Source organism: Astatotilapia calliptera, chromosome 8 (assembly GCF_964374335.1).
Source record: "Astatotilapia calliptera chromosome 8, fAstCal68.1, whole genome shotgun sequence".
Lineage (NCBI taxonomy): Eukaryota > Metazoa > Chordata > Actinopteri > Cichliformes > Cichlidae > Astatotilapia > Astatotilapia calliptera.
This window is the reverse complement of record NC_137429.1, coordinates 2,052,273-2,078,870: the sequence shown is the minus strand read 5'-3', so window position 1 is coordinate 2,078,870 and position 26,598 is coordinate 2,052,273. Positions and strand designations below refer to the sequence as shown.

Sequence of the window (26,598 nt, the reverse complement as noted above, 5' to 3'; positions counted from 1 at the left end):
CAACATGAGAGCAGAAATATGAAGCTGATGTTCTGGGTAAAGTTTAACAGGTTTAATGTTTTTAATCCCTCGCCGTCAATGTGGATGAATGCTGTTACTCACAACGCTGCTTGTGGATTATGTGCCATGAATGCTCAACGGTACAGCATGGCACGCTGCAGGTGTGACGACCCAACTACATGGAAACCAGAGCGAAACACAAACATGACTCCCACTACAACTGACCTGACCTGATACTTCATCACACAACGCGATGCACAAAATCATGATCACAACACCGTGGCAGGTTTCAAAGACTAATAGAACCAAATAATTGATGGTTAATTCTACTCATCACACCAAATCACAACAAGAGTCGCCTCCAGGTGCTTTATATGGTAAGGTAGAACCTACAATAATACATACAGAGGAAAAACCCAAAAATCATATGACCCCCTATGAACAAGCACTTTGGTGACAGTGGGAAGGAAAAACTCCCTTTTAACAGGAAGAAACCTCCGGCAGAGCAAGGCTCAGGGAGGGGCGGGGCCATCTGCTGTGATTGGTTGAAAAAGACTTATTGATACTGTTACATGTCTGTGAATCAATCATTCTTTAACAGCTCTTCATAAATGAGTTACATGTATCGATTTCACTGTGAGCACCTTAAGAGCAAACACTGAAGTTTGTTCATGTGCTGATGTCTAAAGTTTTATAAGAAGTCAAACAAAGTGAAAAGCAGCAGTTCACACGGAGGCAGACGTGGATCTCTCTCCATGTTGTGTGTTTGTGGGTGTAAAGTTGGGTTTTTCAGTTGTCGCCTCCGTTTACACAGAAGCCGTCTTAAAACTCGCGCGTGGATTGTTTTTAACGAAGAGCTGAAGCAGCCGTGCGGCAGCAGACCAAAGCCCGGCGGTAAAACACACGAGAGAAGAAGACGAAAACCAACTTTCCTGGATTCTTTATCCCAAAGTTTAGTCATATCTCCGAGCCGCCTGGCAGGTTTCTGAAAAACGATGACACCTCTGTGAACAAATGATTAATAGCAGCCAGTTAAAGTGTGAAAGCGCAGCGGGAGAGCTTCTTCTTGCCTGAATCGTGTTCCATTTAAGACGCGTTCGCTGATAAATACTAAGGAGGAATTTATTATTTTTATTTTATTTCTGCACTTTCGCTATCTGACAGCTCGGATAATGTGAGCCCATTTAGTTTTTATTCTCGCGGCCCCGCGGGATCCATTTCTTATCAGAAATGGGAAATCACATTAAAATCAGGGTGCTTTTAATGCTTTTTTTCCTCATTACTCCTGCATAATCTGTCATTAATACATGAATTCATAGTTTTCTTTTTCTTAATCCTTAAAACACCAAAACAAGCAGAACGTCTGTGGACATTTTAATTTGTTTTCATTGTTTAACTGGTTCAGTGAGTCCGTTCAGAGAATGCATTAAGGAAATTAAATGATAATTAAAACACAAATATTAATAAAAAAGAATGTTTTTGTTCCACAGATGTGAAGATTTTGAGTGTGTGTGTTCCCGTAATCAGACGCAGCGTGGAGTCGTTTCCGTCTGCTTCACCGACTTCACTGCAGATCTAATTAACGTGACCCCCGAGTGTGTGTGTGTGTGTGTGTGGCTGTAATTGGTGTTTTGACTGACACCTGTCCAGCTGTGACACATCGCTGTCAGTACTGTTACAGTGACAGAAACCATCTCTGCCTCCGTCTAAAGATGAGAAAGCCACGAGGTTTCCCAGCTCAGAGGCTTTAGTGGATGAGACGCGACTCGAAAAGAGGGAATGGAGAGTGATCAGCTTGTCTGAAGTGTGTATTGATTTACCAGTGAAAAACAATAAAGCCAGGCCAGCTGATTTTTAAGACATCATGGTATGTTTGCTCACCTGAAACACAGTCTCAACTTATCCAGTACAAGTTGCTTCACAGAAATTACTGGATTCCCAGTAAATTAGTCAGGCTGAAGCTTGTGGATAATGACACCTGTTGGAAATGCCAGGAGGAAGCCGGGACCCTAGTTTATATGTTGTACACATGTCGGAAAAATGATTATTTGTGGGACGGGATCATTAACTTGGTGAATGATATTTTTAAACTTAATCTTTCTAAATCTCCAGCTGTGTGTGTCCTGGGCCTGTTACCTGACAACAGTATCCTTTCAAAAAAACAGACTGTGGATGCGTCTGGCTTTCATAACAGGATGCAGGATAATACTGAGGCACTGGAAGTCATCCAGCCCCTGTTCTCTCAGGGAATGCACTGAACAAATGTATAAGATGGCATCATATGAACGAGTTATGTACAGAATTAAGGGGAGAGAAGATATTCTTGAGCAGGTCTGGGGTCCTTTTTTGTTGTACATCGACAATGTCTCCTAGATATTGTGATAAGTGTTCTTTTGGGGGGGGGGGGGGGGGGTTGTTTCATGTGTTTCATGTGTCGTTGGTACTTTCGTTGTTGTTCTTTTCCTTTGAAAGTCAGTAGAGGGAAGAAATTGTCTAATGTTATCAGTAGTCAAGGTTATGTTTTGTTTTTAGGCACCCGGGTGTTTTGCCCCCATTGCTTTTGTTTTTGCTGATGTTTCCCAGGAGGCGGTTTATCATTTTGTCTCTCCTGGTGTTTTTTTTTTGGTTTGCTTGTCTTTAGTTATTGTTAGTCCTTATTTGTTGGTTGTTGTTAAGAAACGGACAGAGAACTGACAGTATGATTATTCCTGTTGTATATTTGTTCATGTTTCTGTCCATCCAAAATAAGAATTAAAAAAAAAACTAAAGACAGTAAGTCAGTGCCCATGTAAAACCCACCTACTCAAACAGTACCGCAGATATGAGAGCTAAAGTCTCCAATAAAGAGCCACCACTGACCCCTCCCACAGTGCCTACAAATCAGGGTCAACGAGCTCCTTGAATACAAACAGAAAGGCAATGCTATAGCTCATTATAACAGCAAACATGCATACAAATATGCTGTGACTGTAGAAAATCTGTGTACATTATGCATTGCGGTGCTCTGGGGAGCTGATTGTTCTGAATGAGATAAAAACACTTCTTTACAAATCAGTCCTTCATTACAGCAAACAGCCCTGCAAAGTCTTTGAAAGGGGAAAAAAAGGCAATGAAGGTAAGCTGAACGTGAGCCGAGCTGGTAATCATCATCCTCTAAACGCAGTAAAAAGTGCAAGAATGCAGTACGCTGTAAAACAAATAGTTTTACCAAATAACCCACACATGCAGTTTGCTAGGTTTGCAAAGATGACAGGTACAGGATACTGTGTGTGTGTGTGTACGTGTGTGTGTGATAGTTATATGTTGTGCCTGTTAAAATGTGGCTGTGCAGAAGAGGCACATTCAAGCATTGTCCTGTTTCTAATTGGCCTTCTGGATCCAGCGACTATATTCGTGCACGGTGTGGAGAGACTTCTCAGCTTTGCAGTCTTTCAGTACAAACTCGGGAAAGCTAAGCTTCTGGGTGATCTTCTAGTATGTTACATCAGTATTCTGTAATAAAATAAGAATATTTGAAAACTTGGGGTTAACAAGGTCAAGTTGTCTTGGTACTGAGAAGTACCTCAAACTGAAACAGTTTTAAAATGTTTAACGCAAGACTGAATATATTGACACAGAACCTGAGGCTGAAACAGCGACTGACACAAAGTCTTCCTCTGCCTGTTAGTTCTTGATGAGACGTTGTGAAGCTTCCTTTGTTGTTCTTCCACTCTGAAATGATTTCACTGCAACATCGCTGCAGATTTTTCGGCTACATAAAGAATCATTGTGCTGAAAGAGCCATTAGAGGGTGATAAACTGTGAGCATAAACGGCTGCACGTGGTCTGCAACAACATTTAAAGGGCTGTGGCATTCAGACCGTTACCGATTGGTGTTAACATACCATTCACCACGAGGCTTGATTTCAGCATGGATGGAGATGCCAGCCATGTGGTTTTCTGCTGCTGTTGTCAGTCTACCTCAAGCTTTCACATGCAGAGTCCTAACAGATCATTTATTCTCAGCACAGTTGTCATGAGCACTTATCCGAGTTACGCTAACCTTTCTGTCAGCTCCGAGCAGTCTGACCATCCCCCTCTGACCTTTCTCATCCACAAGGTGTTGCTGTCCACAGAGTAGCCACTCACTCGACTATTTTCTCATTTCCCAGATAAACTCTAGAGACTGTTGTGGTGGAAATTCCAGGAATACTCCAACGGTCCCACTGTTGCCAACAAAGATGCCACCTGAGATCATTTTATCCAGGTTTAGATGGTTTCTGGATTTCTGTTGGAGAATTCCTACCTCTGATGCAGGAATCACTTGAGGACAGTCAGCCGTTGTCACGGTCCGCTGTGACAGACCGTGTGGAGAGTGCGTGGAGGACTCAGGTGCAGACACGAGTGACACGGGAGTAAACTTTAAACAAAAGCGAGCCTTTTATTGTGGCTGGTAACGCAAGAGAAACAAACAAGAATAAGGGCAGCTCAAAAGCAATAACTAAACAGAAACCTAAACTGGGAATGAACTAAGGTAAGACTATGAATACAACAGACCGGGCATGGAAACATGGAGGGTGGGAACACAGACGACGCGACACAGACTGTACAAAACACAGAGACTAAATACACATGAGGGATGATCAGGGGAAGTGGATGCACACGGGGAACACAGGTGACACTGATAATCATAACAAGACATGGCAGGAGAGAACGTAACACTGATGGGAGATGGGCAAAGTAAAGCAGGAAGTACGCAGAGGTTCAAACAGGAGGAGAGAGAGCACGGGGAGAACGCAGACATAACGGGCTGGGGAAAACATAGATTAAAGCACAAAGAGAGACGAGGGCTTATAAATACACAGAGGGGCACACAGGGGGTAAGAGTCATGAAGGAAAAACACATAAGGAACAACGTAACGGATCAACCCAGGAAGCATGGCCTAAATAAAGAACAAAATACAAAAATACATGAAAACTAAGAATACTGGGCCCACATGGCCCAGGACCATGACAGCCGTGAAAGGAGAAACATTTACTGCATCGTCCCAGACATCACAGCAATGCATTGTTGACCTATGTGTTTTGTACAGGTGATGGTAGACGTGTGTTTGCTCCCTGGGAAGAGCTCGTTTCTATAACTTAGTGCACTTAGCTTTAGATCTACGTTCTACCTCCCACCACCCAAACAGAGAGGGATTCGGTAGCATTAATGTAGCTTTATAATCGGCTAACATCGCTTACCTCAGTTTCACCGACTCGAGTCCGGGCGTCTTTGAGCATCAGCAGATGCACTCGTCATGATTGCTCCTTCCAAAGTTGCTGCTGTCCTATACTGTCCTACTGCTCCACTGAGCAGGACCTTCATTTGGACATGGCCTTAGCTGTTAGCTTAATAGCTAATCAAAATCAACAACTGCTGTCTCACATGGCATCACGTGCATTTATTTTTTAAATGCACAGCACAGTTTTGGCAGCCAGGCTTCGTATTACTTAAAGCTTTGTAAGTGGACTCTCAGAGCTCAGAGACTTTGGGGCTGTTTGTTCACACCGAATGGGGACAGTTGAGGTGACTAGGATGTCTCCGACTTTGGCAGATTCAGGAAATGCTGGGAGGATTGTGTCTCTTGGGAATACATCAGTGTCCCCTCAGAAAAATTAGTCTGCCCTAAGGTTGCTCGTGCGACTCTGACACAGATAAACATGAAAAATGGAACAAGCACATAGAAAGTGTATAGTTTGTGGAAATGGTGTGAAAAGAGACGGAGTGTTATTATGTCTTTGTTGTGCACAACGCATTCGGTGCGAATGTGGAGACGGGACCTTTAGAGCCTCCAATTAAGTTCTCGGTGAGCATTTATCTGCTGTGTGAATTTCTAAAACTAGACTCTTCCCTGACTCAGGGGCTGGAAAGTGGTTTTCCAAGTCTCTGAAAGAAAGACGGGCTCGCGTTGGCTGAGAGAATTAAGCTGAAGTGATTCAGCAGCAGGTGTGTGACTGTGCTAGAAACCCCAGGACGTTGGGGTTAAAGGTGGATGTCTCCTGCATGTTTTAGAGCAATTTTCAGAGTTGGTGCTCGTTTTATTAAATTGTAAAACAGCGGATGACATTTTGGTGATTATCCAAAATTGTGAGTTCAGTGCATCATTAAAATCCATCAGTCTTCAGGGGTGATCTCATTTCACCTTCCACCCCACTCTCCTGTTTCCTCCTCCCTTCTTTCTCCTCTCATCTCTCCTCTAATTGTTGCCTGTCAGCCAGCAGCGGCCTAATTATAGACAAAAACACATTTTTCTCCAATTTCACCTGAATGACTTTTGCTTTCTCCTGATAACTGTCATGGATGGATGGTGATTGTTTCACAATGCAGGAAATGAATTTTGTTGTTTGTGTTTTGTTTGAGAGATACAATTTAGTTTGGTTGAGAAATCTATATTGTTTAACTGATGCCGAGAAGGCCGCCCTCGGTTTGCAGCGCCGCAGCGGCGTTTGGAAGCGATTCAGCTCGGCTCGCTTCCTGCACATTATTAATCAGGATTTTCATTTAGTGTCTGTGAGCTAATTACCCTGGCTTGGCGATGATGGGCTTTTTTTGTTGTTGTGGTTTTTTTGCTGCATGTTGGTGACTCACAGCTGCTGCCCATATCTCTGTTTCAGACAGTAAAGTAACGTTTCTTCCATTGTTCCTGCTCAAAAGTGGCTTCATTTAGAGGTCAAGAATAAACAAGATGTGATGGAAAACTTTGTACAGAATGGTATCAACAAATTTGCTGTTGTTTATCACAGGTATGGAAGACTATTTGGTAATGACCAGGAGGTAAAACGTCTTGAAAATCAAAATATCACACACACACACACACACACACACAAAAGCAGTGTGCCACCTACACGTTACGCCTGCAGGAGCTGCTCGGCCGTGGAAACCCACACCTCGAAGCTCCCGGTGCTCAGATTTTGTGCTGATGTTTATGCCAGAGGAGGTTTGGAGCTCTGCGGTTATTGAATCAGCAGGGTGTTGGTGACATTAAACACACGATGAAATTCAGCGAGCTCTTCAGAACTACTGATGACCTATTCTTTCAAAAATGTTTGCAGAGACTGACTGCATGAATTCAGAAGCTGTAACTGTTTCTAGTTTGGCCCCTGTGCTGTTTCTGTGTGGATGTACAGTATGTGGTTCAGAGTCAGCTTTACTGACCATGCATGTGGGAACGGGTAGCAGTTTTTCTTTGGTCTCAGTGTACTTAAAAGAATAGAGAGACAATATCAACAGCAGCGTTGTTTGTTTCCCTTACCAACCACTCCAGGCGGCTTGCTATCCATCTGATCAATGGGGCTCCTTTGACCGGATACGCCATTAGCCGTTTTCTGGTCCAAACTCTGCCTCAGGTCCCAAAGCCAAGCGAACACTGCAGCATCACTGAGAGTTACAAACTGGTAAAAGAATTTATTCTTTCATCTTTAATAAAATGATCAGTGTTGCTGCATTACCAGGTGTAACAATTAAGTTTAACATCCAGTTAGAAGTTAGCAGGAAGTTAGCTCGCTAGCTTCCATGTAAACATGATATAGCATGTTCTGACTGAGAGATTTCTGAAAAATTCAAACGTACAGCTCTGCTATCACTTCCAACATAAATGAAGACAGAAAACTAAACAGCAGTGACGTTTGTAGGGTTACTGAAGTTGGGCTAGCTGCTATATAATGATGTGCTACGTGATCGCTAGCAAAACAGCTATGTTAGCATAACATAAACAGTGAAGCTGGAGGATGAACACTAACTTTTTCCAGTTAACGTGAGGGTTCCTGATGGTTAGAGACAAATGCAATCGCATAGCAGGATGCTGTACATGGACCAGACTTCAGTCAGGAGAACAACTGAGATAATCCATCCACAATACGAGGTTAGTCATTAATATACTGCTGCTGGGCTGGAGTTACATCGCAAGGTTTTAAACACTGAGCTTTAAAATGACCAGTGGTAACAAAAACAGGTCGACAGGGATCACGGACTGTTTTTAGGGGCTCGTTTAGATTAAATAGAACAAAATACAAAACATGTTAAAAACACAACAGCCAGTTTGTTCATATGTCATCACTTAAAGATCAGATAGTGCAGCACCCTCACCACATTGAATTTTCTGCGAGTGCAAAAATAAATTTGTAAACATTTTTAATCACCTGTTTAGTGCTGTGCAGTTCACATGTAGAAGTATTTTATTTGTTTATTCAAATATTTTTGTTAATAAGATAAGATAACTCTTTATTGTCATTGCACAGTCATACATAGTACAGTAGTACAATGAAATTGGAAAACTGTCCTACGTCGGCACTACATATAACACGACACGACACGATATGACACATCACAACGCTACACAAACAACACAACACAGTATATTAACTTAGTTATAAAAAAACAAGTGTATGTGTATTGCACACTGTTATTATTGCAATAATAATATAATAATATAATATAAGTTATTATTATAGTTATTATTATTATAATAATCATATAAGTATAAACTCTTTTCATTACCCCAAGCGCACGCGCGCACACACACACACACACACACACACACACACACACACACACCACCGTGGGCTGTGCTGCCATTTGAATTGAGGCTCAATGGAGAAAAAGGCTGTTAATTAAGCTAAAGGTCAGAGGGAGCAGCAGGATGGAGATGTTTGATGGACAAGACAACATGCCTGCTAACAAGCTGTGACACACAAACACGAGTCCCCACAAACAGGGCGCGTGTACAGCATAAAGACCGTGTGTGCGATTGGATGGATGGATTTCTGCCGCAGCTCCGGTCTGCCTGTTTGGCTGAAAGGTCTCATCACAGGGAAAATATTCCCCTCACATCAGCAGCTCAGATCACCTGCTCAGGAGATTAAAAGGAAAGCAGGTTTCTCTTTGATGGTTTTGACATTTCTGAGTGCGCCTTGAGTGGATATTGTTCAGGTTCTGGCTCTGAGTGAATAAAACTTCATCTGTGTCACTGCTGTCATTGCACTCGCAGAGATAAGAGATCATAAAGTGATACAATAGTGAAATGAAAGCAGAGCGGCTGCAGTCAAAGCGAGCGTGCGGGTTTGGAAAAGTACCAAATGAAGGTGACGGGCCGTCACGGTGACAGGTTTGAGTGTAGGTCAGTTCATAGCAGTTGATGAAATTAAAACCTCTTCAGAAAAGCACGACATGATAGACTTTCTACATAATCCCTGTTTATATAATTCCATCTGAAATCTCTGTAAAGTAGGAGAACATCCATATCCAGATAAACGTCTCTGCTCATCCTGCTCGCGCTCAGTGAGGATTGGACATCTTCAGCTGGGTCTCCCGTCTTTTCTTCAGTGCCACCGTCTCTAAACTGCACATTTAAGCAGCCACGACGGGATTCATTGTCACCACGATGAAACTGCATTCCTGAACTCATGTAACCGTTTCCTGTCTTATTCACTTGTTTATCCACAGACGCATTGTGCACTAATCTTAACATGTTGTACAGAGTTATGTATTTATTAAAACCTCTGTAGCTTTGCTGTGTTTCGCTTCAGCAGCATCGATGTGATGTCTGTGTTATTTTCTATAAAATGCAACAAAATATGGCAGGAAAAATTCGTCCTCAGTCGCCTTAACGCAGTGACATCTGCTCTGATGCGTATTATGAAGTCTCACAGGTGTTAGCTTTATTTTGATTCCAAGATTATTTTTCATTTCAGAGGAATATTTCAGTCATTTTGGACGTTTCATTTTCAAGCAGGAACCTCAGAGACACTCGTGGAGCTCAACAGGTTAAAACAATCCAGAGTTTAGTCAGTAGAACTGAAAACTCTGCCGTTGTTCATGTTGTGATTCCTGCGGCATCGTTCAGGAGGTGACTCGTGCGTCTGCTTTCAGGTGTGGCTGAAAGATTCTGCTGCTGTTCACAGCGAAAGAACCTCATTCAGGACCCCAAATTAAAAGTGTGCGCACTCCGGCGTCCTTCACAGCGAGCTCGCCTTGTTTGTTTATTCTGAAATGCCGTTTCTGACCTTCCCTCGCTCGTGTGAGCGCTGTGGCCCGATCCAGATTTAATCAGAGCGCTGCAGAGACACAAACGCAAACAGCAAATCTGAACTCTTATCTGTTACAGCAGGAGGAAGACCTCATTCCCATGATTTGAATTCCCTGCTTCACACTTTCCACACTGAAAACGCTGCGTTCCTGTGCTGAGCGTCAAACACAAGACAATTCGACCTGCATCATGTCCGTCTGCCGTTTATTTACTTTACGGCTCTTTGAAACGAGGAAAAGTGCCGAGTTTTATCTGGAGCAGGTACAAACTGATATTGATCTTTAATCGGGCTGTCAAAATTGAAACCAAACAAAATGCCATCCGCCGTCTTAGTTGCATTGGTCACATGACTGCATCATATGACTTTTGAAAGCCTCCGTTTGCCCACACTGCGACGTGAAAATGGCGTTTTCAAACTGTCTCTGTGTGGACAGACACGGACAGAAAAGATGTTTTCTAACAAAGATGTATTAGTGTGGACACAGTGTGAAAGCCTGAGGGAAAAACTACACATTTCACATATTAGCAGATTTATGAGCTGCTTGAATTCAAATGTATTTAATAAAGCAGAAACAGACTCGTGTATTCAGCTGTTTGTCTATCTGAACAGGACAGTCGGGTTTAGACCAAACGTGAGCCCAACACACTCGCACACGTACAACACGAGGGAAAAAACTTTTTCCCTGGAAAGAAATGCAAAGTTAAAGGACACACTTCTATAGAAATATACAGAAGCTCATATCTTGTTAGATGTTTGTGTTCATGGCTATACTTGCTAATCCCATTAATTAGAGAGCAGCTTTGTTCCCACAAATATCAATAAACAGTGTTGCTATTGTCGAGTTTCTAGTTGTGTAACTCTTGTTGGAGGACAGATTTGTTGTTACTGAAAGCAGCGATGCTGTGTCACTTGTGATGTGCATCTTCATCTTGTGCAAATATGCAGCATTTCAGGCGTAGATCACGCAGCTGCCTTCGTTCTGGCAGCACTCGTGTTTTAGACGTGACGCCGGCGTCACGTGTGACTTGTTGAGTCTTCCACACGGCATCTGCATGCTTAGTCAAAGCGCTCCAGGAGGAGGAGGAGTAATGAAAGAGGCTAACCTCGGTGTCAGCTTCCCGTCTGTACGGCTGTCAGGAGAGCTGTTGTTGCTGTTTGCGCATGTAATGAAACAAGCGCGCCTCCGCATCTATTACTCTCAGCACAAATGTGTTTCCACGGGAGGCGATCCTGCCGAGGATGTTCACCTTAACGGCCTCGTTTTATCTACACCTCACTCCTGATATCTCGTCTTTATTTTTGCTGATCTGCCTGCAGGCTGGAGTTTCTATTTCCTGTTTAATTTGCTTTTGTTTTTAATTTAAAATAGTTTAAAATAGTGCTCACAGTGATTCCTGTCATGTTGGCTTTTTGAAAAGCATTTTTCACTTCACTTACACTCACATTACACTTCTTTTATTGGCTGGATATTAGTCGATAACTTCATTTTGGTTTGTTATAATCCGTTTTATCACACCAGACATTATGGGCGACCGAGTGTTTCGTCTGCTTATCACAGTCGGTGGTTTGATCCCCAAAATATGCAAGAAAATGCACGATGGTTAGCGAGTGGTCAGAACACGTAAAACAGAGCTGTGAATACATGGACGGGTGAATGTGGTAACAAGAGCTTTGAGGCGCCCGTCCGTTCACCAGGAAGAAACATACAAATCGTCGGCTTCCAAAGAAGTATGAGAGCCACTTTGTGGTTTCCTGCTTTTAAAATGTAGCCACGGGACACATGGCTCACTGCTCACGTCATTAATTACATGCTTCTATGACATGTCTGCAGTCGCAGCTCTGTAACCACGTCAGCAAAGAGAAGCAGAGATTCAACATCCACTTATCTCGCTATTACCATTAAAGTCAAAGCCTGCCTGTCATCATACGTCTCAGAGCGTTTAACAGGAAGGACAAAAACAGGACGGCGATACACCGTCTCTCCGCCTGTTTTGACGGCTGGTGTTCTCGCTTGTGCGGTTAGGTCTTTATTAGTTTCTTCTAATTTTCCTATTCAGTGCATGTCGTGTTTAATGCATCTACTGCTGTGATGCATCGGATGGAGCGCGCTCCACCTGACCTGACGCTCCAGCCTCAATCAGCTGCTCAATCAGCAGCTTATTGGAAACAATCAATGCTGCTGGAGCCACTGCCCCTGCTTTAACCTGCAGGACGCTGAAAATGACCTTCATTATCCACACACACACACACACACACTGTGCTAACACACAGTTTAAACACCGCCCTGGTACAAACACCTCTCCCTGAATAAATGCGTGAGCAAAGACGGCTGCAGACCCTCCTTATATAAACGTACACAGTCACTGTTTAACGTGCCGTCTTCTGAACAGCAAGGCATTCTGGGTAAACTGAATCCCACCCATGGTATCTGAGGTCGTCACCTCTAACTGGTCCCTGCTTTCTGAGTGTGGTTTTCGTATTTATTCTGACTTGAATATCGTTTTTTATTGTTTCGTTTTCTGTTGCTCTTCTGTACCGTTCTAAGAATAACGCTCTGTTTTGTGTAGATTTTCATGTCCTGGATTTTCATTCTTCTTCTGCATTCGTAGTTCTCCTTAACTGTGAATACCATCCCTCCTACATGTACTCTGTGTGCTTTCCTTATCAGTCTCCTTCCCCTCTGTGTTTTCCAGCCTTCTGTGTCCTTCGGTGTTCATGTGTGTTGGTTTGTATTTTCCTGAGTTTTACTTCCTCTCTGTTTGTTTGCCTGATTGTGTTCAGCTGTGTCTCGCTTCCCTCCTGTTTCTCCTCCCCCTGATTAAGTTTCTGTGTGTATAAATAGTCCTGTCTCTCTGTCTGGGCGCTGCTTTATGCTTGCTGTGGGGATTTTGCACATTCTGTAATGTTATTAAAGAAAGAGCCTTTTTCATCACATCCACATTTTGGGGATATGAAGTAAACCAAATAATTTGGGATTCAGCTCAATAAGCGCCGTACTCCATCACCTACACTTCGGTCCCCTTTGGTCTCGAATCAACAAAATCATAGTTACTGAAACGACTGTGAAGGTTTTGTCCATCAGAAGGTAAAAAACTGGAGCTCAGTTTAAATGTGTGGCTGTCAGTGGTGATTATTGATAATGTGACTGCTGTTAGCAGCAGCAGGAGGCGCTATGACGTGTGCAGGGTTATACTCTCTGCACACATTCAGACAAAACTTATCACACAAGCTTCACATAAAGACTCACAACATAAAGCAAAAGCAACATAAAGCAAAAGCAGCCCAAAGGTTTCTCAAGGCAAAGACATGAAAGATTCTTCACTAGACAGCTGATCTCAACCCAACACAGCAGCTTTTTAGTTATTAAATACAAAACTGAAGGCACAGAGACTCACAATGTAAACTCTGTGTTAGTACACCTGAATCACACTTTTTATTAATCTCTGGCTCTCTTCCACAGAATAGAATAGAATAGAATAGAATAGAATAGAATAGAATGCCTTTATTGTCACTATACAGTTGTACAATGAGATACAGAGCATCTCCTACTCAGTGCAGACATGCTGGGGGACACAGTTCTGCAGCATTATATTATATATTGACAGTATTAACAGAGAAAAAAATATATAAAATGTACAAATATACAAGCCAGTTTTAAAAAGCAATATGTAATAAATTGTGTTATGTATATACAATTGGGTTACTGCAATCACAGTTACACAGAATTTGGTGTTGCACATGTCTTTATCCTGTCTTCCTTCTCTCATTCCAACCAATCACAGCAGATGGCCCCGCCCCTCCCTGAGCCTGGTTCTGCCGGAGGTTTCTTCCTGTTAAAAGGGAGTTTTTCCTTCCCACCGTCACCAAAGTGCTGCTCATAGAGGGTCATATGATTGTTTTTCTCTATATGTTTTATCCTGGGGTCGACCTTACAATATAAAGCACCTTGAGGTGACTGTTGTTGTGATTTGGCGCTGCATAAATAAACTTGAATTGAAAGTTGAATCACAAACAAACAAACAGCACCTGAAGCTGCAGCACAGACGTTAGCAGAGCAAAGCAGGAAGAAGCATTTGGTGATGTCTACACTTCAGGCAGTCGCTGGTATTAGTAACAAATATTTTTACTTAAGTTGCTGATATTATGTTATTTGGCTCAATTTTGACGTCTGAAAGTGGAGGGTTGTGTATAATAAACAGTTTATGCAGATTTTTGTAAAACTCCTTGAATTAAGACTAAAAGTTTGCACCTCAGATGCTTGGAGATGTTCGATGTGCAGGGCTCTGTGGTTGTGCACAGAGGCAAAGCTACCAAAATAATCTTTGTCCTGAACATCACAGAGGACACTGTAGTGACTCAGAGGACACACAAAGACAGGAACACAAGAAATAAGGTGTAAAACACACAAAAAAACGTGGCGCACAACTTGATGTTCACGAAAACAAAAGCCCCTGAAATGCAACAGTGTTACCAACGTTACCAAGGTGACAGGGATCAACATAAGGTCACGAGGACACAGTCTAACATGCAGCATCCTGACATAGTCCCAGAGCGAGCGTTCATCATGAGTCTGCTGAGGCAGTCGGGTTCAGCGCTGCTGCCGCTGACAGCCTGCTGCGCCATTGGTCGGTTGAACAGCCAATCACACAGTCGACTGGACCGGAGTAACTGTTCCTCAATCTGTCTGATGGGCCGCCAGCCACAACACTGACCCGGTTACATCACCACACACACACACATTACACAACACAGTGAAATGTAACCTATTGTAGTGAAAAGCAGTTTATATTGCGGTCATGCACAGTTTGATGGCTGCAGGCAATAACACTTGTTCCATGGAGAGGAGGAGGAGGAGGCAATGAGAGGGATTGAGGGCAGAAAAAAAGCGATGAAGAGTACGACAGGGAGGAGAAGCAACACACAGATACCAAGAACAACTAACTGTGGTGTATGGAGACGTTTCTCACACCAGCTTACAGCCTTCATTTTGCTCCTTTTCTGATGCCCAGGCAGGCTGCGTTTCATCTCCCAGTGTGGACGCATTTGAACGGAGCCAAGCAACAAGAGAAGATAAAACACCCAGCATGCACCGAGCACATACAAAACTCACCTGTTTTCTGAACAATAAGGCAGGAGCAAGCTGCAGGAGAACGCCTCACACGCCGTTTTTCATGCCTCTTAAAGCAGAGTGTGATTACATCAGCTGTCTGTTTTTGCACCAAGGATCACTTTTAGTGGGATTTTTAAGAAGAAATTCTCCTCCGATGACCACCTTTTGTCTGAAATCCGATTGAAAGCTTTATTAATCGTTCACAAAGACAGCCCGTGCGTAATCGATTGGCCCCGCAGTCGGCGGCCGTTGTCATCAGTCACACTGAAGTCAGAGGGTGAGGCGCTCCGATTAGCTGATTTCTGATATTTAATGAGAACCCCTCCTCCTGCAGCGATCATCTCACCCACTGTGTATCTGGGTCAAGATCACTGCTCCTCAATTATGGATGACGTTAGCCTTGTTAATGCTGCAAATAGATTGCTTTCTGGACGCAGAGGAGGGCGACTTACAGTCTGTGTTTCTACATGCTAGATGTAGCTGCTAGCTGTCTGCTAAACTACTCTGCAATGCAAAATATGGGCTTCAAAACAAGAAGTTCATAAACCAGTGGGTCATCCTGCCATGTCGATGTTTTGCATCTAATCTAAGAAAAGAAACATTCGTTAGAGATACTTTTTGGAAAGCAGGAGACAACAAACGTGTTAAATGAGCTGTAGGAACAGATTAAAGCCTGTAAAGGTTCCTTAAATCTTTCTGGTGTTTTTTGGAAGTCTGCACAAAGAAAAGCTTGTAGCTGCCTGGTGTGGAAATGCATGTCAAATCTCTTCCTCTCTCTTCACATCGTGTCAGTCCTGAAGGCAGTCATGACACCCATCTCGCATCACTGCGAGGAATAATAATCCGCTATTTGTGTGATTTATTTTTCTGCCTCAACATGAATTTTTACCGTCTTACCTTTTATTCCTTCCTCCAGAATTTGTGTTTTTCTACTCAGTGGAAAAACACAAAGCTTTCTAGTGCAGGTCTGAAATATTTTGGGGGGCTTTAGCCTTGATTAGGACAGAACAGTGTGAAAGTGGGCAGGATGGATGGGAGACGGCAGGGGGAAAGACGGTCAGCCAGCAACCAGAGCAGCTGGTGAGCTCCACTGGCATTCCAGGGGTTCGGTTTCTTACATAAGACAGGAGGACTCAAGGATCGATCCACCGATAGACGTCTTGGTGGACGACCACCTGAGCCACGGCGCGGCAAAACCCTCATTGTTGGTACAGCTTCTGGTGGTTTGGTTCCAGGACCAGGGGACCTCAAATCTGTCCATGAAAGGTTACATACAGTCTTCTTAATCCACCTGATCTCAGCTTCCTCCTCAAATGGCACCAAATGGCACACCTTCACCTGTGTGACTCATAACGCTGCTGATTGATTGACAGCGAGCTGCAGACAGCTGCAAGGCTTTCAGTGTGTGAATGTGTGTGTGAATGGGTGGATGACTGGATATGTAAAGCGCTTTGGGGTCCTTAGGGACTAGAAAAGCGCTATATAAATACAGGCCATTTACCATTTACCATTTAAAGGATGACTGGCAGCTCTGAGACTGTAACAGAAGCTGGTGATTGGCTAATGCTAGCTTCCTGCTATCTACCTGCCTCAGGGCTTTAGTGTGTGTGTGTGTGTGTGTGTGTGTGTGTGTGTGTGTGTGTGTGTGTGTGTGTGTGTGTGTGTGTGTGTGTGAGAACCAGAGTACTACTATCAGCATTTTGATCCAGGTTCACTTTTCTTGCAGTGCTTCTCAACTATCGCTCTCATTTGCCCTCCGTCCATCTTTGGCTCGCTCTCTCTGGCCCCACTGCCCCGCTAGCCTGCTTAGCCATTCAGTGGACAGACTCACCATCTGAGGATTTCTAGTGCATCACTCATGAAGGAACTAATGAATGGCTTTCAGGCTTCCCAGTAGGATTGTGCGGTCCTGTAATCCTTTAAACTTCTAAATGAGTTTCTTTCCCCCGTGTCAGTTAAATGGCATTTCTAAAAGGAGGGAGGATTCCTCGTGTTCTTCGGATGAGTTAAAGCTCTTTATTATACCTTTTATGAGTGTCATGTGGTAATCTTTTGTGGAAATTGTGAAAGACCATAACAACACTATATCAACACTGCAGATAGAGTAAATGTGGCAGAAGATCAAAACGATGAGCTGAAAGAGGATAAAGAGCTCGTCAAAGCTTCAGCTTTCAAATGCATTGATCAGAGACAAGTTGAGACGAGTGGATCGTTGTACAAGAGTGGAAGAGACACTCCCCACCAAGCACATCACCCCAGGGGGGAATCCAGTGTCACTCGATTTGAATGAGATACATTTAAATCGCAGAAAGGTGAATATATTCTCATAAAGTAGTCTCATGGTCTCATAAATGAGCCATCTAAAGCTTTACATTTTTGGATGTTTAGCATAAATGTTTCTCACCTATGCTCACTGGACACTTAACTAATGACACCTGGTTGAACCCTCTTTAATTCTTTATGGCACAGAGTCAACACGATGCTGGGAACATTTCTCAGAGGTTTTGGCTCTTATTGACATTGATGACATGACATCCTGCACGTGCATGATGCAGCCCAGCGTGGTCGTCTGCTGCTTCAGCGTCCGATGTGCTGTGGTAAACGAGTGGTTTAGTTACCGTTGCCTTTCCTTCAGTTTGAAGCCGTCTGGCTGTTCTGCTCTGACATCAGCATCGAGGTATTTCTGACCTGTCGCTCGGTGGTTTGTGTTGGTAAATCCCAGGAGATCAGCAGCACCTGAAATGCTGATCTACCAGCATCATCTCACCTGAATGGTTTGTGTAGTGAAACGTGCCACATTCAAAGTCACTGAAATCACATTTCTCCCTCATTCTGTTGATCGGTTTAAACTTCAGTAGGTTGTTTTTACCATGTCTATATACGTGATTGCATTGAATTGCTGGCGTGTGATTGGCTGATCAGATATTTGCAATAATGAGCAGATGAACTGGCGTAACAACCAACCAGACACAGCAGATGGCCCCGCCCCTCCCTGAGGGAGCTTTCTTCCTGTTAAAAGGCAGTTTTGCCTTCCCACTGTCACCAAGTGCTATATAATTATAATTTAAGTGACTTGAAATTAAATGAGGCCAGTTTTAAGAGCCAGTCCATTAAAATTAATTTAAATTTAATGTTTTTAATATTTATCATTTGGTTGCTTTAGATTTCTCCCCAAATTCTCCCCAAATCCTAGATTGGTCACTGGTGGCTTGTTGGATGTTAAGAGGTTAATAACAGCAATAAATACCGTTATTTAAAGGTACTTATAGGTTGACATTGTGCTGCGTATAAATGATTTAATAGAAGAATGATTGGGGAAACCCTGAAGGACAGCAGGCAGCCTGTATCGTCTGCTCAGGCAAAGATATTCAACATTCTGCTCCAAGGTCCCGAGTTCCCCTCAGACTATTGTCCTGTTTCACTTCACGTATTTGACCAAACACAGACTCATACTTTAGTTTGTTCAGTGTTGCTCAGCTGCAAGCTGAGAAGGAGAATATTGGCAGCGCTGGCCCTGACCTTTGCTGCTGCGTGTTTGCAGTGAGGATGGATCGGAAAGCAAACAAACACATTAAAAAGGACTTTTCTCATTTTTTTCCAAGCGTCAGTCATCAGCCTGGTTTTTGTTTTGAACCGATGGAACCAGCAAGCGATTAAATGGCAGACAGATCTGTGTGAAAAGCCCTTCGCTGTTGTGTGTTTGTCTTCTTTTTGCGCGTGCGGTTTGTCGTCCAGTCGGGGCCCCAGATGGCCGGTATCACTGGGATGGAAATGACACCGCGTTGGCACAGTCGGGGCGCTTTTGCTACGGAAACGACCTCCTGCCTGCGCCTGTACCTAAAAACTCTGAATCATTCAGCGTTTGGACAGGAAGCAAACATTTTCAGGAACACGCACTAAAACTTTTCCCAACCAATCCCGACACAGCCGGGCTGGGTGCCGCACCAGCTGCTGTTGCTGTTCGAGCAGGTCCGCGTGCAGACGGGTAGCTGCAGAGGAGAATAAGAGATTTGGGAGCGATTAAGAGATTATTTTCAGCCTGGTTTGGAACAACGAGCAGCACCATTGTCACACTAATTCTAATAAAATCGATCTCCTCTCTTTCTGTGCTGCCCTGCTGTCTCGCTCCGTCCACCTGCTTTGATTCCTCCTCCTCTTCGTCCTCCTGTGGTTTAAACAATAAAGGTAAGCAGAGCAAATCCACCTCTTTATCTGCAGCTGCTGTTTCTGTGTTTCATGTTAAGGTGGTTTTCTGTCGGGCTCGTTTTGAATCATTGGATCCCATTGCCTACACGATATGCTGACCAGTGCTGTCTTTAGGGCACTCTGTCTTATTATTTCAAGCTCCTGAGCTTTACTGGTAAATTATATTGTGCTGGTATATTGTTGTGAGTTCGTGATGATTATTGGAGGGACTGTGAACCTCAGTTTTAGTCAATAGGTCAAAGTGCAGGTTAATACAGGAACAACAATGACCTCTGAGGACTGGATTAGTCAGCTCAGTACATCGAGTCACTCTCGTCCTCCACAGAGGCTGAGACTGAGGGCTCCAGCAAGGCCGGCCTTTCTGTTGTGTTGTTGGTGTCGCTCAGACAGATCCGGGGTTCTCTTTGGTTCTGAATGTCGGGATTTCTGATGATGTTTCTTGTGGGTTTGTGGATCCTGATACAAACGCAGATCCTGACGTGCTGACGTTTGATGAATTTAATTCTCACCAGGCAATTCATGCCTCGGTTATTCCCAACAATTCAGACCTTTACTCGGTGCATCCTGAACCAGTGTGTGAACATCTCTGACTGGTTTCTAATAATCACGTAGATCCTGGTTTTGTTCGTTTCTACTACAGGAACTAGTCTCGTAGATTTGGGTCTAGTACGTTCATGTGGATCAGTTTCACTGCATCTGTAGATCCAGTTTTTTCATAATGAGCCAGCTGGTTTTGAGAGAAACAGCTGATTGACTGGTTGCTTACTGGTTTCTCACTGGTTTCTGTTCAGCGTGTAGTTCCTGAAGGTGGAGTTTGTACTCATTTACTTGAACACTGATTTGCATTTCCCAGCACAGAGAGCTGTCACTTAATTTAAACCTGATTAATAAATATCCCTTTTAAGCCCATTTGAGTGGACACGCTCTGATTTGCGTAACTATTTTAAAGTCCCTGTAAAATTGAAAGCTAGCGCAGTAATTGTACTTAGATAATGTGCATTCAGCTTGGTCGTGGCTTCCTTCCATGCATGTCTTTGCAAAGTTGTGTAAAAAGCTTGCAACAACAAAATCTTTGCAATCCAGAAACACACTTTGCTGATCCGATCAGCTGTTCACAGCACTGGAACAAACGTCAGCGCAGACTGTCACACGTCTGCCATTACCTGCCAAAACCGCGTCATTTTCCATTGGAAACGTAGTTGTGTGATTTTTTTCTAAGGTTTACTACACAGAAAGTCATGTTTGTGCCTTACTGGGAGACTCAGAACTCAAACTGGAAATTGTTTATTTTGATGCTGTTTTTTGTGCAAATCGTGCACAATAATATTTGTTTTCGTTTTTCCTGCAGTTTATAAAAAGTATTGTATCTCAAAAATGAAACTATGAAGACACTCAAAATAAATTTCCTGTGCTTGGAAACTATTTTCTGCAACTTTTTTGCATTTTCAGAGGGATGAACCAGAAATATGTGTCAAAGAACAAAGTTTTTTGTAGTTTATTGCACTTTATTACAATTTATGTAGTTACTGTGGACTTAATGCATACATATATTAAAATTTGGGATACAACAGTTCTATTGATGTATTGCAACTTGAAATGCTCCCAGAAACGGCTCCACAGCAGGAAAAAATAGAAAGCTCTGCCGAACTTGGTTGTATGGAAACAGGCTTTATTGAACTTCACAGCTCTACAAAAAAAAACGTGAATGTTGATGGAAAAGCAGAATGTATGAAAATTTCTCAGCATTTTCATTTTTGTTCTTTTTCTTTTTTCTTACCGAAGCGGTGCTCACTGGCACCGTGTGAATAGATCGGACCCTGGCAAACAAACCACACATGCACGCACACGCATGCACAGCAGGGCTCTTTCTGCTTCGTTCTTTCATTTCTTGTTTTCTTTCCTCTTTCAGTTTTAAATTGCTGATCTCTCACGTTTTTGTCTCCAAACCGTCTCTGTGGTGATATTTTTCTACAAACTTCAGTCTTTTGTGTCGTCTAATTTTGCTCCTCTCGCCTCCTCTTGCTGTTTTTGGCATTCTGACTGACACATGCTTTTATGGAGAGGACGAGTAGATTAAAATGAAACTAAGCCAGCTAGTAGAGCAACACTGAGGCCTTCGCACAGCCAAACATGCAGAAGCAGGAATGCAAATGAAATGTCAGCTGCATGTGTTGACTTTGTGCTGAGATTTGGTCCATTTTGTTCCATTTGCTGGTGGTGTAGTGAAACAACATGTCTACTGTAGCGCTTTGCCTGTGTTACTGCATTCCCTGTTCCATACTGCATACTGTAGTGCATACTGTAGTGCATACTGTAGTACATACTGTAGTACTGCCAGGCATTTTAATTTGGCAACCTTTTGGTTTTTAGTTTTTCACCTCAGCCCAAGGTTGGCAATCAAAACTCCAGACTTTCAAACCAGCGTGTCATCGATACTCCATCACAGTCAACAGTGAGATATCATTATTTATCAAACTGCAGCTGCTCACGGGGATCGTGCAGACATCTCTGCCTGCCGATGAATTCAAGAACTCTGACATGTTCAATAATTCAGGAACTCTGCAGCAACTTTTCATTGCAAGAACTTGCTCCCAAAAAATGTATTTTTCACAATGCACTTGTTTGTTTCAGCTTCTCCACATAGAGCGCAGCATGTTGGCTGTGCTTTGCAGCATCTAAATCTCAGATGCTGGAATGTCCTTGAATGCACCACAGAGAAAAGTTACAGGCAAAGCAAAATAAACCGCGCTTGTCAATAAATGATTTTTCTGCCACTATAATTTGATTCAGAACCACAAATAGAAAATACACCAATAACTAGAGGAGGTAAGATGATAAATAAAACAGTTCTACAATCAGATAATTACTTAATCCACAAACTTTAGTTTGAGCATCCGAGCTGACTGAACATTCCTAAAAGTTAAATTCATTAGGACATTAAATTCAGGCCTAATAAAACAGACTTAAACCAGGATTTATCACTAAATCCATAAAATTAGAATCTAGACTTCCACATTCGGTGGCAATGACTAAAACCTCCCTGGAGGATCGTTTATGTGAAGCACAAACGACACAAACCAACGCGTGTCAGTGTGGAGGACTGGCATAAGGACATTACAGTGGAACAGCCTCTAAATCTCCAAGACAAGGAAAGTCCTGGTGGGCTTAGTGGGCCCTGGAGCTTTATTAAATCTCGTCCTGAGAAAACCCAAACTGATTCTGTTTTATTCCATCTCTGTGGCCACATCCTGCTTTTCATTTTCAGTTCATTTCTTCTCTTATTGTCTTTCTTCTTGTAATCAGTTACATATTGTTATAGTTCAGCATTATTTCACTTTGGAGCGTGTGCCAGAGTGATCATAGATCGAGTGTTAGAGCTAATGAGTCGTTGTACGGATGTCACTCCTTCAGTGTAATGTGTACAGAGAGCGTTTTCATTCTCAGACCTGTGACCTGCCCGGCATGATCCCCGGCTCGCTCTGCGCTCTGATTCTCTCAGCACAAAAACAAACTAACAAACCAACCAAAGGAAAATCTGCAAATCCGATGGGAATCCGAAGGGGCTCCAGCCAATCATGAGCTGTCCTTAGCACTGAAAGAGGCTACACGGTGAGTCCAGACCGGGCTCGCTCATTAGTGTCGCTTTGATGCCTTTTAGAGAAAAAACCCTTTTCCAGCTGGTTCCCATCGATCTCTTGAAACAGGAAGTTAAAAACTGACGAGGGATGAAAACGATGCTCTGTGTGCGACTCCGTAACCAGACTACAGATTTGCAGAGATGACAGTCACCGGTTGCCATGGTGACGGCTGCTTAGAGCAAAGTGGAGTAGGGAGACCTATTGATCCAGGAATCGGTGTAGATATGAGTGTGTTATCTAACGTGAGAGCGGCGGCTGGTGCGCTGCCGTCACATGAAAGCCGTTTCCACCCGTGAGTGTCGGTGTCTCTAATCTCGGAGCTTTAATTACTCCAGCGGGGGCGTTATTGCGCCTCACGGTTCAGGTGCACGCGCTAACGTGGCTAATTGGCTCTCGAGGTCCGTCGATATTCGGTCAGTCGCTGCTTCTTGAAGGGCGCTCTGTAAATCCATAGAGCTTCTCTGACTCTAAATATCATCTGTTAGATAAACAGCAGAGCCGCCTCAATCTTCCAGCCAGCCAGCTGAATCATTTACAAGGTTAATGGGGACTCGGGCTGCTCACCCGTGGCCTGTTCCTCTCCTTGCCTTTTCTTCTCGCTTTTCGTTCTGGCTCGTTAGGGACGCCGGGGCTTTTTAGGAGGTCTTTAAAAGTTCCATCATCTGGGAGAGAAAAGCAGCAGACGCGGGCATTTTACACGGATGTTAGGAAATTTTATATGCAGATATCCCTGCGACAAAATGCTGTGACGGCCTGTTATTTGTTCCATTAAAGGATGTAAAATGAGCAGTTCTGCTGAGAGAGGAGACGCTTCTCTCCGGCGCTTTTGGGCTGGTTTAGAGTGTGTGTGTGTGTGTGTGTGTGTGTGTGTGTATTCCCGTCCCCACAAGGCATGTTTTAGACTCAAAATGTGGTTTTAGTGTCAGGGTTACAATTGGGTTATTGGTGAGGGTTGGGCTAAGGAAAGCATTGTGTCAATGACATGTCCCCACAAGATATGAATACCCGACAGTGTGTGTGTGTGTGTGTGTGTGTGTGTGTGTGTGTGTGTGTGTGTGTGTGTGTGTGTGTGTGTGTGTGTGTGAACACACACTCCAAAGCAAACATGACTCAATATCAGCCAACGGAAAAAAAAGGTCTTCAAACGGCACGTGGAGCCATTTCACACCAAAATAACATTTTTTAAAAATCCATCTTCTTCCTTTTCTGTCATTGTGCTTCAGTCTAATTCTACGTTTGCCTGCAGTTTAGATTTGATTGACACCTTGTTCACGCTGTCCAGACAAACAGGTTTAAATGAAAGCAGACAGAACTTTCTGGGCTCTTCTCTCTGTCTACTTGTAGTTCAGCCGGATGCACAACAAGCCGCTCGGTTTGTTCTCAGCAGCTAGTAAAGCAAAGAGAACGCTTGTGTCTGCACTTCTGCTCGGTGGCACCATCAGGACTAAATTTCAGAGTATGCACATGGAGCCAGCGTTGGGGTGAGTGGTGACTAATGGCAACTTCAGCGGTTCAGGCTCCACATCATCGTGCTGTCAGCAAGTGTAAGCAGCTCTCAGTAGGATACCTACTGCTTAGGATAGCTTTGCTTTATTTTAGCTCAAGCTAAATGTCAATGTGCTCATTTCTAACCCACTGATTTCACCTGAGATGAAGACGAGAATAATCCCTCGCAGCCAAAGTAAAGTTTATACATTTCTTCTCCTTTGAACGTCCCTGAACGACGAGCCCGCCGTGCAGGCTGTTCCACATCTCGACATGCATGCACGTTATTCTGTTTGCCACAAACAGGCGACGTTTTCTCTTCACTGTGAATTCCTGTGCGGCGCAGATAATGCATGTTTTGATCTTTCTCTCTTTCTGTTCGAATCCCCCCACGTGCATGCTCCTGCATGTCTGTGTGCATTTACAGGAGCGCTCTCAGCCTGCGTCTCCGTGCCATAGAGCGCCGCGGGGCGTCTCGGGCTGTGACGAGCCCCACGGCGACTCAACGTGAGAATAATGCATGTGGAAATTCACCCTTTCATTTGCCAGCGGGGCTCACGTCCTCTCAAGCCTGCTGGCGATGAAATAAATATGAGAGTGTGGAGGGGGGGCACATAATAAAGCCTCAGCGCCAGTCCACATACAGAGTGCTGATGGATGGTAAATGGTAAATGGCCTGTATTTGTATAGCACTTTACACATCCAGTCATCCACCCATTCACGCACACATTCACACACTGGTGATGGCAGCTATGTTGTAGCCACAGGCACCCTGGGGCGCACTGACAGAGGAGGATGCCAAAGAGATGGTGGCAGAAAGGAGGAAAAGGGAAGAGATAGAAGGACAAGTGGCCAGAGGAGGAAATGTGATTGACGAGCTGACGAAAGAGATGAGAAAAGGAGATGGGACAGCTGCAGGGTGGAGAGGAGATGGACTGATGGATGAGGGGAGAGGAGCTGTGGCCTGGGGAAGGGAAGGATGGAAGGACAGGAGATGGCAGGAGGGGAGTTATGACGGCTGGTTCAGCGTCAGAGACGAGCTGAAATGAACTGCAGAATTTCACTTGATTGAATGAATGTGGATGTAAACGTGTGATGGAGATGAAATGACCTCAGTTTTCCTGCTGTTTCCATGGTGAGGACTAAAGAGTGCTGACCGAAAGAGGTTAAAAGTCCACGTGCATCCGCCCTAACCTCCCCCTGTGCTGTTTTCTGCAAAATAACAAAGAGCTCAACTTTCTTCTTGGCTGCTTTCAGTATAATACCAAAAATAGCCGCAGCTTCTTTGTGAATTACTGCTATTGAGTACAAGCAGCAGCTCTGTGTAGGTTTAGGAACAGATTGTAGATTGCTGAAACACACTTTGATATGAAGCTCGAGCCTAGTTTAGCCGTTTAGACAGCTGACGTCACAGCGGCCGGCTGAACAGACTCAAAGAAGCGGTTTGTTTACAGAGTTAATGTGCCGATGCGAGATGTTTTCCCTTTAACAGTGAAGGTATTTTAATTGAAAAGGATTAGTGTCAACCGGCGCTCAGCTCTGTGTTCAGCAGCGCCATGGAGGGAAAGCCACAGCGGGATAGAAAGGATTTTCTGTATGTAGGAAGCATTTGAAGCTGCCAGTTAATTGTGTGTGTGTGTGTGTGTGTGTGTGTGTGTGTGTGTGTGTGTGTGTGTGTGTGTGTGTGTGTGTGTGTGTGTGTGTGTGTGTGTGTGTGTGTGTGTGTGTGTGTGTGACATGCAGCCTGGTAATGGTAATCACAGTGTCACTAATGGTTCTTTACAGGCGTAAACAGCAAAAGTGACACCTTCACTCGTACACACAAAACCACTCTGAGCACAGAACTCTTACATACCGACACACACACACACACACACACACACACACACACACACACACACACACACACACACACACACAGTCTTAATGAATACACCGATGCATATGTCACATATAGATGTTTGATTTACCTTCTCCTCTATCGGGCATGAAATGGCTCTTCACGCTTTGTTTCCTCGTCCTCCTCATCTTCTCGTGCTGCTCTGGTCTCAGGAGGCTCCGTGGAGCTCCACCTGCTGCCTGTGGAGCACTGACATTGACTCCAACATCCAC

The 26,598-nt window shown here is 43.8% G+C and overlaps 1 protein-coding gene and 1 long non-coding RNA gene across 4 annotated transcripts in view; one reads left to right on the top strand and one right to left on the bottom strand.

Annotated features, from left to right (window-relative positions):
• The window catches only part of grid1b (glutamate receptor, ionotropic, delta 1b), a 585,542-nt gene that overhangs the window by 223,624 nt on the left and 335,320 nt on the right, over nt 1-26,598 (top strand). The gene's annotated exons all lie outside the window — the stretch shown is intronic.
• On the bottom strand, nt 2,422-5,032 carry LOC145430334 (uncharacterized). The gene is made up of 3 exons (XR_013910851.1): nt 3,885-5,032; nt 3,621-3,771; nt 2,422-3,492 (listed from the first exon to the last, which is right to left on the bottom strand). It is a non-coding gene; the product is annotated as an uncharacterized LOC145430334 (long non-coding RNA).